The sequence below is a fragment of the Sminthopsis crassicaudata genome, chromosome 4, assembly GCF_048593235.1.
Source record: "Sminthopsis crassicaudata isolate SCR6 chromosome 4, ASM4859323v1, whole genome shotgun sequence".
NCBI classification, from domain to species: Eukaryota; Metazoa; Chordata; class Mammalia; order Dasyuromorphia; family Dasyuridae; genus Sminthopsis; species Sminthopsis crassicaudata.
This window is the reverse complement of record NC_133620.1, coordinates 395,351,530-395,364,364: the sequence shown is the minus strand read 5'-3', so window position 1 is coordinate 395,364,364 and position 12,835 is coordinate 395,351,530. Positions and strand designations below refer to the sequence as shown.

Sequence of the window (12,835 nt, the reverse complement as noted above, 5' to 3'; positions counted from 1 at the left end):
CCATTGAAGCACCAAATAGGATTTCAGTGAGTCTCCAGAATTTTTTAAGTTTATTCAGCTTAATAAGTGTTATTTTATTTATTAAGTGTTATTATATTTATTAAGCTCTCTAGATTTGTATGGCTATGGTAATATTAAGGAATTTAAAGAATTTGTTGTGATTATTGTTGTTGAGTTGTTTCAGTCCTGTTCCAATTGGAATTAGAGAGGATTAAATCAGGGCAGGCTTCCTGCAAGAAGTTTATTTTCTTGTGTATCTGAAAAGTTCTGGATATAGGTGAAGGAAGGAGACAGGGAGGTTATTCCAGGCAGAGAGAATGTCAAAAAAAAAAAAAAAAAAATGAAGGTGAGAGCACTCTAGGCAAAAAATTGGACTACAGCCTAAAAGATAGAGCATCAGTGTTTCTCTGTCCATTAAACATTGCTGCCAGATACTGACTTAGAGGAAAATGATCTAATATGTTTTTTTAAATTTTGTGGAATGCTCTGTGTACTACAGAACAGGGTGTTACACTTGAACTGTTATAATACCCTGTTACAATCCAATCCTTCTTTGTGAAAGTTATTTTATCTCCCAGGGTTACAGTGAGATTATATGATCTCTTTTTAGTTATAAATACTTAAATTCAGATCCAAATATTGTAGTTAAGGATGAAATTTGAGGAAATAAAAACCCAAATTGCAGATGACTTATGGGTAACTTAAAACTTACAGCACTGGGACAGCTTTTTTGTATGTATTTTCATAAAATTTCCATTATTCTTTTACTTCTACACTATGGTAGGTGTCTTGATAGAATCCTTATCCTGAAGTCATGAAACCTTAGATTCAAATCTTGTCTAACATTTATAGTAGCATGTGACCATGGACAAGTCATTTAATTTTTTTGAATCTGGGTTTATGGGTGTTCAGGGAGAACTAGCATCTCTGGTGTGAGCCTTTTCAGGGCTGATTATCCACCTTTGGTGTCCACCTTCACCCAACTCTCACTTGTGACTCCAATAAGCCATGTACAGTATTATGTACAGCAGCCATACCCTGTTAAAATTATCTCGGGAAACAGGATAAATCAGATTAAGGGTAACTGGCAAACCACAAATCCATTAATGAATTAGAGAGATGTCTACCCCATGAAGACTTCCCCCAGTGAAATGGGTAGATGAAAACAATTTGTTCCAACAGTCATATAGATAACTGAAGTAAGTGCTATGGAGCACTAAAAGCTTGGTCAGACATGGAAGATGCCAAGGTCATCTACTGTGTCCTAGGCCATTGCCAGTTGTCTTGAATTGAGTGAGTAAGGCTAACAAGTTTATACAACTCTTCCTTACTTATATCCAGTTCACACACCAGTTAAGACATTATCCATGATATCTTTGGTAGTCTGTGCTCCTGGCTATGTTACTTATACACCTGAGTTTCTATTTCTAGCAAGAGGAGTTTGTGAGAACATAAAAGATGTAAAATGTTAGGATTACTAAGTGAGAACTCGGGTTGTCTGGATAGTGACGAGGTGAGAATTCAGGTTGGACAATTACAAGGTGAGAACTCAGGTTGACTTGATAGAAGGAGCAAGCCCATTGGCTGAAGTGGTTCTTCCCAGAAGCCCTTGCATTATCCCACACCCATTGTCTGGGAGAATAAAAGAGAGAGCACTGGGCCCAGAGAGCAGATCGGCCTGGAGAAGGATAAGAGCTGGAGGAGATTCAGAGCCAGGATTCAAGAGAAAGACTCTGCATTGCATCAGGCTTGACGGGGCTCTCTGAAGGAAGGGAAGTCTCTTCTTTGGACAAGAGTTAACAGCAACTGCCTGGAGACAACGGTTCGCTACAGGTAGAAGAATCGGAGAGATTTGAGTAGACACAGCAGATCTCTTCCCAGAGAGCGATCCAGCAGCTTCTGGAGACGACAGCTCGCTACAGTAAAACTGTTGAGAGTTTAAATCATTATTTAAAGGCAAGGAAGAGACTTGAATACTCAGGCATGATAATGACATATTTATGGAGAACTTCAGTATTATAGAAGATAAAAAACTAAATATAGAGCCTGGCCTGCACTACTCTTAAAGGAAACTCTAGCAGTATAGGTACCTGCTTTTAAATCAATTCTCTGATTAAATGAGTTACTCTGCAAACTCTGAAGTGCTATATAAATGCTACTGCTATGATTGTTATTGTTATCATTGGTAGTCTTAGGAGTTGCCTGGACTAATAGGGAAATGTTTTTTGCATGACTTTATATGTATAATGAGTATCATATTACTTCTTTCTCAGTGGGTGGGTAAGGGGTTGGGAGATGAGAAAACATTTGGAACTAAAAAAAAAAAAATTAAATGTTAAATAAATTGAATTAAAAAAAAAAAAAAAAACATTGCCTAGAGCTTTGAAAAGTTAAGAAAAGGGACCCACAGCCAATGTGTCAGAGGAAAGGTTTGGACCCTGGATTCAGACCTTGGCTTCAATGATAGTTCTCTGTCCACCACACCACTTCATCTGAAGGGCTAATGTTACGAAATCTCACCTCTTGCTAGAAAAATCATCTTTGCTGAATTTGTGCATACTTAGGTAGAAAACTTCCTTTAAGTCAACATGTATGTTAGCATTCGTGACATCCGTTTCTCCTTCTCACCTCATCCCAACCTCTCCCTGTCATGCCTTCTTGTCCCTGCTGCTGCACACTTCCAATCACACCTCTGGAGACAAGTTTTTGCACTTGTACCTTGGGATCATCCTTTCCTAATTGGTGAGAGCCTATATCTCTACCTGGTCCTAGAACCAGGACCAAGCCTTACCATACCTCTCTTATCTGCTATATTGACACTGAACTCCACTCTAACTCCTCTTACACCTCTTCATCTGGGTTATTCAGTCATTTTTCATGATTTCATTTTGGGATTTTCTTGGTGAAGACACTGGAGTGATTTGCCATTTTCTTCATCAGCTCAGCTTTACAGATAAGGAAACTGAGGCAAATAAGGTTAAATCACTTCTCCAAGATTACATAGCTAATAAATATCTGAGGTTAGATTTGAACTCAGGTCTTCCTGACTTTTGGAAAGGACAAATCAAGTGATTGTCCTATTGCTCTACTCACTGTCCAATCAGACCAAAACCCCTTTCCCTAGCGAAATCTCCCCTATAAAAATTGTTTTTCACATTAGAATGTAAACTCATTTAGAAAAGGGATTCACTTTCTTTTGTATTTGTATCCCTGGTGCTTGATATAGCACTTAGCACATAATAAGTCTTCAATCTAAGCTTTTCATTCATCCATTCTCTCTTGATCAAAATCATTTTTCTATTCAGCATAGTTCTATCCCCAAAGCATCACATTATCTAATGCCTAAGAGAAACTGAATTGTTGTCTGAGAAGTTCTCTATAAAATCCTTCCCTGGAAGTGTAATGTGTTTTTTTAAATCTTTCAGAAAATGCTACTATAATAGGTATTTAATAAATGCTTTTTGATTGATTGATTATGGGAGTTTTAAAGAGGAGTATTACCTTGGGGAATGTTTGAGGCTGGATTTGAACTCAGGACTTCTTGAGTCTAGGTTCAGTTTATCCACTGCATCACCAACTGCCCCCATGAATATACTTTCAAGGAGGAGGCAGCTAGCTGACAGTACATTGAATAGATCCCTGGGCCTTCAATCAGGAGGAGCTGGCTATATCTGACCTCAGTCCCTTACTAGTTGTGTCACCCTGAGCAGGTCATTTAACCTCAATAATGACAGAACCCACCTGCCAGAGTGGTTGTGAAGATTAAATTAAATAGTATTTGTAAAAAGCCTGGCACATAGTGGACCTTTAATAAATACTTGTTCTCTCCCCATCCTAGGCAGAAGGAGCGATGTATTCTTGAACTAGTATTTATAGAGAAGGTAATAAGAAATAGTGGGATGGGGGAGTAAGGCAAAAGAAATCTCCCACGACAGACTCTTCAGGCTGGGTTTCCTTCCAGAAAAAGTTATGACACTGATGACAGAGTGCTAATGTTAATAATAAAAACAAAAGTATGGCTCCCGGCCTTATGCCATTTTTCTTTCTCAGTTTTAGCTCTTATTTCCCTGGGACCTGTTGATAAAAGGTCACTCCCCTGTCCCCTCTAATCCATTAACTTGGCTTCCTAATGTTGCATCTTCTGATAGTGACAATAAACCTCTGAGATATATGTCCCTGGGGCAATTTTTCACAAAGCACCAGGGAAATGTCAATCCTCATGCTTTCCACTGACAGCTGCTTCATCTTCTGGCTCATTGATAAATTGAGGTTAGAACTCAAAGTGGAAGGAACCTTAAAAGCCAAAGTTCATCATTTTACAGATGAGAAAACTGAGGTCTTCCTCTTGGGAAAAATGAAAATGTAAAAACAGTAAGAAGAAAACAAAGCTGCAAATACACCAAATGGGCTGTTTACCCCTAAGCTTTGCTTCAGGACAAAGTGATGGAAAAAAGGAACAAACTCTGAATTGTTCTAACGTCTATAATTATAGTTCTGAAGTCATTCTTGATTTTAAGTGAGTCTCAGATTTCCCTACTGCCATTTTATGCTTCTCTTCTTTGGTTTTCCACTATTTTTTTTTCCCTTAGAGATACAATGTTGTTATTTCCCCAAGTTTCCAAACCATGAAACTTAAAAATTAATCAAGTAACTGAGTGGGCTTCCAAATATCACTTTTAGGAAAGAAAGGGATGTATTACAAGAAAATAAACATTGGTAATGAATGACAGCCTGTGTGTACAAAGAAGATGGACTGCTAGACCCAGAGGTGAAAAAGGCTAGATTCAAGCAGCAGTGTTGATCACTTAAATTCTCAGAACCTTTGTTTCTTCAGCTATAAAAGATTGTATCTCACTATTTCACTAAGGTCTTGTGAGGCTCAAATGAGATTGTAGACATGAGGTAATATTTAATATTCAACTTCAAATTAACTACCATTAGTAACAATAACTGATATTTACATATTTTGCTATAAGGGTGTAGCTAGACCTCCGCACCTCCCAATACTCTTCCAGGTTCTTTTTTCCCTTTTTCAAAAAGATGCACTTCCCTCAAAGCTGTAGGCAAAGAAATAGCCACACCACTGTAACTCACACTCAATATCTTAAGAGTGATCCTGGTGGGGGAAATACACTTATTCTCATAAGTTTAGTTCCTAAGACTCCACCAATGTGCTTCCAAGGTGCACAAATTAATCTTAAGAACACCACTAACTCTTAAATAAGAAATATTTATTAAACAAGATGATAAAATCACAAATAAATGTATGATAGTATTTACTAAATGGAAAGTAAAAGCATGAATAATCAAAGCATAAGAATTTAATGTAAAGTTGAGTCACCCTCTTCCACAAAATTCATACAACTTACAAAATCTAGTAGTAAGGCATGAAAACTGGGGAAACTGGTGTGACTGGGAAAATTCAGGTATCTGATCTTTTTTGGGGGAGTCTAAAACTGTATGTCATTTGTTAGCCAAGATCACTCCTTTTCTGACCCTCTCTGGCTCTCATGCTGGGTAAAAACTTTTCTCTGCTACTCTTGGACCTCTAAATCAATATTAATCTCCTTTACCTAGCAGCTTTCATCCTGTTCTTTCTAAGTCTATTCCCTTGACTAGCTACTGAGCAGTGCAGAAATTTTTTAATGAAAACCAGTTCCTTGTCATCCTAAGATGTACAGATTTGTTCAAATCTTGTCTTTGAGAAGTTTTCACCCTTTAAGTCACAGAGGACAATAAAGAACAATATAAGTAAGCCTTTGAAAGACTTCCCCTTTCTCTTGCTCCTTACCCATAGCAGAGCTCTTTTAGTCAGCAGTGATTACTTCCAATCCCATACACTCCCTAAAGGAACAATCAAATGCCTATTGTCACCCAATTTCAGATTCTGTTAGTCTCTCAACTCCCCAGACTTCTGCTTCCTTCTTTTGATTTCTCTGCTTTAATAAGCACCTTCTCTTAGTTCCCCTGATCTCTTTCCTGCCTGTCATCTATCTTTTCTGTCTCCAAATTCTGACCAGATTTTGATTGTCTAATTTGTCTTCTAACACCTCAAATAAGGACCTCTTCATGTTGTATCAAGCTCTTTTTCACTGAGGTTGAGAAATCACAAATTCACATTTCTGAAGAAAACAAAAATAGTAATCATAGGTTTATAAGGACAATCCATTGTTAGATTGGATCAAGCAGGTTATTGTGCTGCTATATTGGCACACCCTCTGACTTGCAGTTATTTCTACCAGTTCTGGTTGCCAGTGAATGACTTTGATGGATCTCCTATTCTCATCCATCACCTGGACATTCTCTTCTGAGAATACTTGGTTTGCCTAAGATCAGGAAAGAATAGACACAAAAGAGAGAAATCATTTATTATTGGAAACAAGGCTTTTGAACAGGGAAAATGTGTCATAGCAGTTTCTAAAAATCATCTTCATTCAAAACCTACCAGGGAAGAGAGATCACCATCACCGACTTGATATTTTTATTTGTAAACTCAATTCTAATTCAGCCTCTCCATATCAGTCATTCTTCCAGTTTCTTAATCAGATAATTTTTCATCACTTTACAATTCTCAGTTGTTCATTGCTGGTAGAAGATTAACCTAAACCTCTCTGTGTTGGAAAGATACCATATTCTAATGGGAAAGGGTTGCTCTATCAGGAATGTTCAGACAAAGACTCTCATCATCATCTACAGAGAGAATGAGAAGGTTAGTCCCAAAACAGATCTTTGTAGCCATTTATCTTCAATAAACTTTCAAATCTCCCAAATGTCCTGTAAATCAACTGCTAGGAAAAGAGGCACAGTAGCTATCAATCATTAATTTTGTCTCTGAGAAGGGACTACTTTCTTTTTTATTTATAAAACTCTTTTTTTTTCCCCCTAAACTATCTTTCTTTACACTTTATGTAATTTCCCCCCTGTTCCTTCCCATCCTTTGCTCCAGCAAATAAAGGAGAAATGCCTTATATTTCTATGCTTGATGGTTATAAAGTAATTATATATATATATTAGTTAATATATTAGTATATGTATATATATTAGTTAAAGGCAGCATGGTATAGTGTTTTTGGAATCAAATGAACTGTGTTTGAATCTTATGCTACTTATTTTAATGCTTTGGGGGATCTTCTCTGTGTATTCATTTTTTATCTATAGAATATGGAAATTAGACTAGGGGACCTTTGAGATCCTTTTTTGCTAGATTCTAGATTCTAGAAACTATGGCCCTCTGTTCATTGCAACAAGCATGATTCCCGTCTTAAGATGAGGACGTGTGATCTGAGAGAGGTAAAGTGATTTTCTCATGATCAGATAGCTACCAGGGGGAAGAGCTGAAATTTGTTCATAGGATTTGATTCATAGGATCATAGACATAGAATTACAAGGGACCTTAATGGCTATCTCGTCTAACTCCTTCATTTTGCTGATTAAAAAAAAAAAAAAAGCACAGAGAGAACCTGCTGAAGGCCAGATATCTAGTTAAGTGTCTGAAGTAGAATCTGAATCCAACAGCAGGCTGCTTCTTTTGGCTCCCAAGTTCAAAGCTTTTTTCTCTAAATCAAGGTTTCTCTCTGCTAATATATTCAATATTACATAGAAATTCCCAAGTTTGGAAGAAAATTAGTTTGTCTCAAAGACAAAAAAAAAAAAAAAATACATAATTTAAGATTTAACTCCACGATCACTTGCCCCTTTCTCTTTAAATTTTAACTTGAAGTGTAAGAAATACAATAATGAATTGCTTTAAATTGATAGCAAATTTTTTTGGCAAGTTTAACAAAGAGAGTAATTCATTGGATTGACTTGGCACAATACTTGATGGAGGCAAAATGTAATACCACAAAAATTCTGGCACAGAGCATCTTTTCTGAAACTACATTACTAAAATTACATGAAAGAAGAAATTCATAGAGAACAAATCCATTAAATCAGAAATTCATGCAGCTGGAAGGGACTTGTAAGGATCATATAATATATTCTACTTTCTACTCCATTTTTAGTAGAAAAGAATTTCCTGGCAGTGAGGACTTTTCAAACATTGCCTTGAGCATGGAGGAATGAAATTCAGAGAGCACAAATGGAAATTATTCTGTGACAGAGAAAATGAGGAACTGTCTAAAAGAGACCAATGTGGTTACACAAAGGAGTTCATTGACCAACTGAGATTTTTAAGAGGATGAAAATAAGAGTAGATAACTAATGATGAATCTAAAAGAATGGTATGATTCTGCAAGAATAATGGCAAGAATGCTTATACTAAGAGTGAGCTATGTCTGAGATAGAATGCACAGAATGAGCTTTTCATTTTTAAAAAATGTATTGAATGTTTGGGGGAAAATAAAGAAAGGTTAGAAGTACTTCTTGGGGTGTATGGAATTATGATAATGAATAACAGAAAAAGCTTATGTTTCTCTACCTAGGAAGATGATCTTTAGATAAAAATGGTTAAAAAAAATTAAGAACCAACATTAGTGAATAGATGGTAAGAAGGAACTTGGCTGTCCTTTATATGACCAAATAATTAGTACCAAGGGAAAAACATTCCAAAACAACTTGTAGATATGATTATTGAGTCAGTGATTTTTAAAAGAGCACAAGGAGGTGCCAAAAGCTTGCAATGTGAGAAAATATTTCCTTTTTTTTCTTTTTAAATAAAGAGCATAGTTTTCCAGTTTACAATTGTGTGTCCTTGGCTTTTTTAAAAAAATTCTGGTATCAAAACCAAAATATTAAGAGGTATTAGTGGACCCACATTAGACAAATGTAACCAAAAAAAATAATAAAAAGAAGTTAAAGACATGAATAGAATTTTAGGAAAGTTAAATATGATAGATATCCAGTAACTATTGAATGAAAATGGAAAGAATCTTATATTTTGTTAGCACCTTCACAGACATTTACCATAAATTAAGTCATAAAAATCTCACAAACAAATGCAACCCCCCCAGAAATTTTGTATCTATCCTTTACTTACTGCAATGTAATAGAAATTATGCTCAATAAAGGACAATTGAAAAAATGATTAAAAATTAAAGACATTCTCTTACCCAGTAATACCACTACTAGAGAATAAAAGAAAAAGAAAATGATTCACTTGTACAAAAACATTTATGGCATCCTTTTTGTGGTGACAAAAAAATTGAAAATTGAGCCTATTAATAGGGGAATGGCTAAACAAATTGTGCTATAGGATACAGGGATGAGATGACATATTATTGTGCTATAAGAAAGGGAAACTTAAATGAACTGATGCAAAGTGAAATGAAGAGAACTAGAACATTATACACAGTAATTTAGCAATATTGTGATAATAATAAACTGTGAAAGACTTAGCCACTCTAATCAATTCAATAATCTAGGATAATTCCAAAGGATTCATGTTGAATAATGTTATCCATTTCAGAAACAAAACAAAACAACAACAAAAAAGACAAACAAACACTGATAGAGTCTGAGTGAAGACTTTCAGTTTTTTTCTTTTGCAGAAAGGCTAATGTGGAAATGCTTTGTATGACTTCATATGCATAATGGGTATCATATTTCTTGACTTCTCTGTGGGTGGGGTAGAAGAAGGAGGAAGGGAGAGAATTCAGAACTGAAAATAAAAAAATTAATTGGAGACTAAGTAACATAATTCTGAAGAATTGGTGAATCAAAAAACAAATCATGGAAATAATTGACAATTTCATTTATGCTATATGAATCACTATTTTATCTATTTAAAATAGAGTCAGCATTATATGTAATGGGGATAAACCAGAATCCTTTATAATAAGATCATTAGTAAATCAAGGAAGTTCATTATCCCTACTGGTAATCAATGTAATGGTAGAAAATTAGCTATAGCTATTATATATTGTATAGCTATACATTGAAGAAAGAAGTATAAAAAAAGAAGAAACAAAATTATTTGGTTTTGCTCCTAATGGGTTCATAAAAGCATGCAAAAATATAAACTGATGCAAAGTAAAGTAAATAGGAAGGTGTACTAATCACAACAAAGTAAATTGAAAAAAATTATAATAAGAAAAACAATTGAAACAATATTTTAAATTATTTAAAAAAAAACAAAAACTAGTCTGGCTTCAAAGGAGAAACTTCCCTTTGTAGAAGGACAATGTTCCATATGTATCTTCTTATATTGATTGGTTTACTGATTTTTAAAAAATTTCTCTCCCTTCTTCCTCTTCTTCTGTGGGGAAAAAAGCTCCCATATTAAGGGGGAATCTAGGCAATATAAAAATAAAGTATATTAATAAAATCTATTTTAAAAATTTAATCTACAGAGTAAGTTCTTGTCAATCATAGCCTGATTCTTTCTAGACCACAATGTTGGATACTCTAATTGTTACATTATCTTTCCTTTGGAGAGGAGTGACTTTTGTTGACCAAACCCCTTTACTCAAGTTGCAGTAGGACAGTTACAAACAAGTACAAAAAAGTTCTAAAATTCTGCTTTTAATATGAGTCATTTGAAGGACCTGTACTGTTCCAGGAATTCAGTGGGGATTCAGTCTGGAACTGTGTAGGTCAGTCCATGAAAAATTAGCCTATCAAAGAAGAAAATCAATATTCTTAGTATTTCCAAATTGCTCTTTAGATAGCCAGACTCATGAGGCTATTGTATAATATGATCCATCTACATAGCACTTTTCATCCCCAAAACACCTTCTACACACTTATTTCATGAATTAATTGCAGTACCTAAACTTCGAAGGGTAAATTGTATTTACTGGAAAAAGAAAAAAAAAATCACATATTATAATTTAAGGAACACAGGAAAGTCCCTTCTTGCCAATAAAGCCAGCACGAGTACAGGCAAGCAAGTCAGAAGCCTATAAATACCCTGATCAGAGATGCTGTAGAACCACCTAAAACTTGCCACTGTTAATGTGGGTGAGGGGCAATGTCAGGTAGCCCAAAGTGCCCAGACAGGGAATCTCCTTATGTGTCAGAAACCCTTAGCATATTGAAACATGACAGCCAGCAATATTCTGACTACAAAGCCCCAGGGAAGCTGAATTCATCAAAACTAAATTACAGATGTCAGCATCAGGGGTGGGATAGGTTCTCAACTTGGAAGTCCATGAACTTATATTAATTTTTTTATAATTGCATTTCAATATAATTAGTTTTATTTATACCCAAATTTCTTTGCTTTTTAATTTTTTTTAAAAAAAGTATTCTTTAAAAGAGTCCATAGGCTTGGCCAGACATTGCCAAAAGGGTCCATAGCACAAAGCAATGGTTAAGAATCCACACTATAACAGTACCTGAAATCTGTATCATGCTGTATTTCTGTGCCTTGCAGGAAAGAATTCAGAGTGTTTGAATGAAGAAGCTTAAAGAGAGAGTCAGAAATTCTCAGTACTCTGATCATCCTGACCATAAATGAGAAGCTTGAGAACAGGAAGCACTGTAAGTAACGAGGTCCAGGGGGACCAGAAGTCAGCAGCAATATGACCTCAGATGCTCCAGAAGATTTTGGAGAATGTAGTACTGAGAACCTGGATCAGCATCAGATTGGGGAAAGAAAGGAAGTGAGGAATCCAAAACGTGTCAAAACTCTGAGCCAGACACAACAAGTGAATAGAAGTCAAAAAGAGAAGCTAAGGAAATCAAAGTCAGGCTCAAATAGACGCTGATGATCCTATCCACAAAGGAGTTGCACCAGATCATAGTACAAAGCCCCAATCAGGAACTGAAGCTGGAAATATTAGTGAGTAGAAGATATTAAATACTATAAAGAAATACTATCAGTCAAGAGATGCCAAGAGATAATCTCAGAAGAGTACACTGCAACAACTACAGGCAGAGAATCAGAGTTAAAAATGACTTGATTACAAAGACTACAAGGTTACTTGTCAGAAATGAAACAAAAATTAAACAATAAAATTTTAAATGAAGTAAGATCTCTAGAAGAATTGGGAGGAGAATAAATAGATTAGAACAGATATTAGAAAGATTTCTTTAACATTACCCCTGGAAATTTGAATGGAGCTAAAAGAACACAATGTATACATGAAAATACCATAACTAGAAAAACAAAATCAAAAAATTATCAAAAAAGAAAGAAAAAGATGGAAAGAAAGCTTAAGATTTCTATTGTCAAAAATCACTGATAAGAAAAACAGGTGAAGGAGAAATCATTTGAAATTCGTGAAACCCTGAAAAGCATGACTAAAAAAAAAAATCTGCTTTCAATATTAGTTTTTTAAAAATCATGAATGAAAATTGACCATGTCTAATAGAACCAGGAGAGAAAGGAAACTTAGAATCTATTGATCAATGCTAAATGAAAGGAGCAGGTAGGTAGCACAGTGGACTGAGTGTCAGACCTGGAGTTAGGGGGACTTGAGTTCAAATATGGTTTCAAAGTTTTATTAGTTGCATGACCCTAGGCAATGCTATTTTATAGTTTTCTTCAGTTTCTCATCTTAAAATGGGAATAATAATAGTATTCAGCTCTCAGAGTTGTCAGGATAAAGATCAATTAAGATAATAACCACAAAGTTTATATAATTACAAATTATATATATGTGTATATGTGTGTATATTCACACAATAGTACAGTGCCTGGCACATAGTAAGCCATATATAAAAATATTGACTCCTATTATTATTGTTATTAGGGTACTTTAGTGGGTAGAGAGCTGGACCTAGAGTCAGGAAGATCTGATTTCAAAACTTGCTTCAGATACTTATTAGCTATGTGACTCTGGACAAGTTACCCATATTTTCCTCAGTTTTCTCATCTATAAAATGAGCTGGAGAAGGAAATGGTAAACCTTTTCAGTGTCTTTGCCAATAAAATTTCAAATGGAGTCATGAA

At 35.2% G+C, this 12,835-nt stretch overlaps 1 long non-coding RNA gene across 1 annotated transcript; it reads left to right on the top strand.

Annotated features, from left to right (window-relative positions):
• Positions 1-1,670: 1,670 nt before the first annotated feature.
• Positions 1,671-11,906, top strand: LOC141541402 (uncharacterized). The gene is made up of 2 exons (XR_012481777.1): positions 1,671-2,086; positions 11,315-11,906. It is a non-coding gene; the product is annotated as an uncharacterized LOC141541402 (long non-coding RNA).
• Positions 11,907-12,835: the final 929 nt, after the last annotated feature.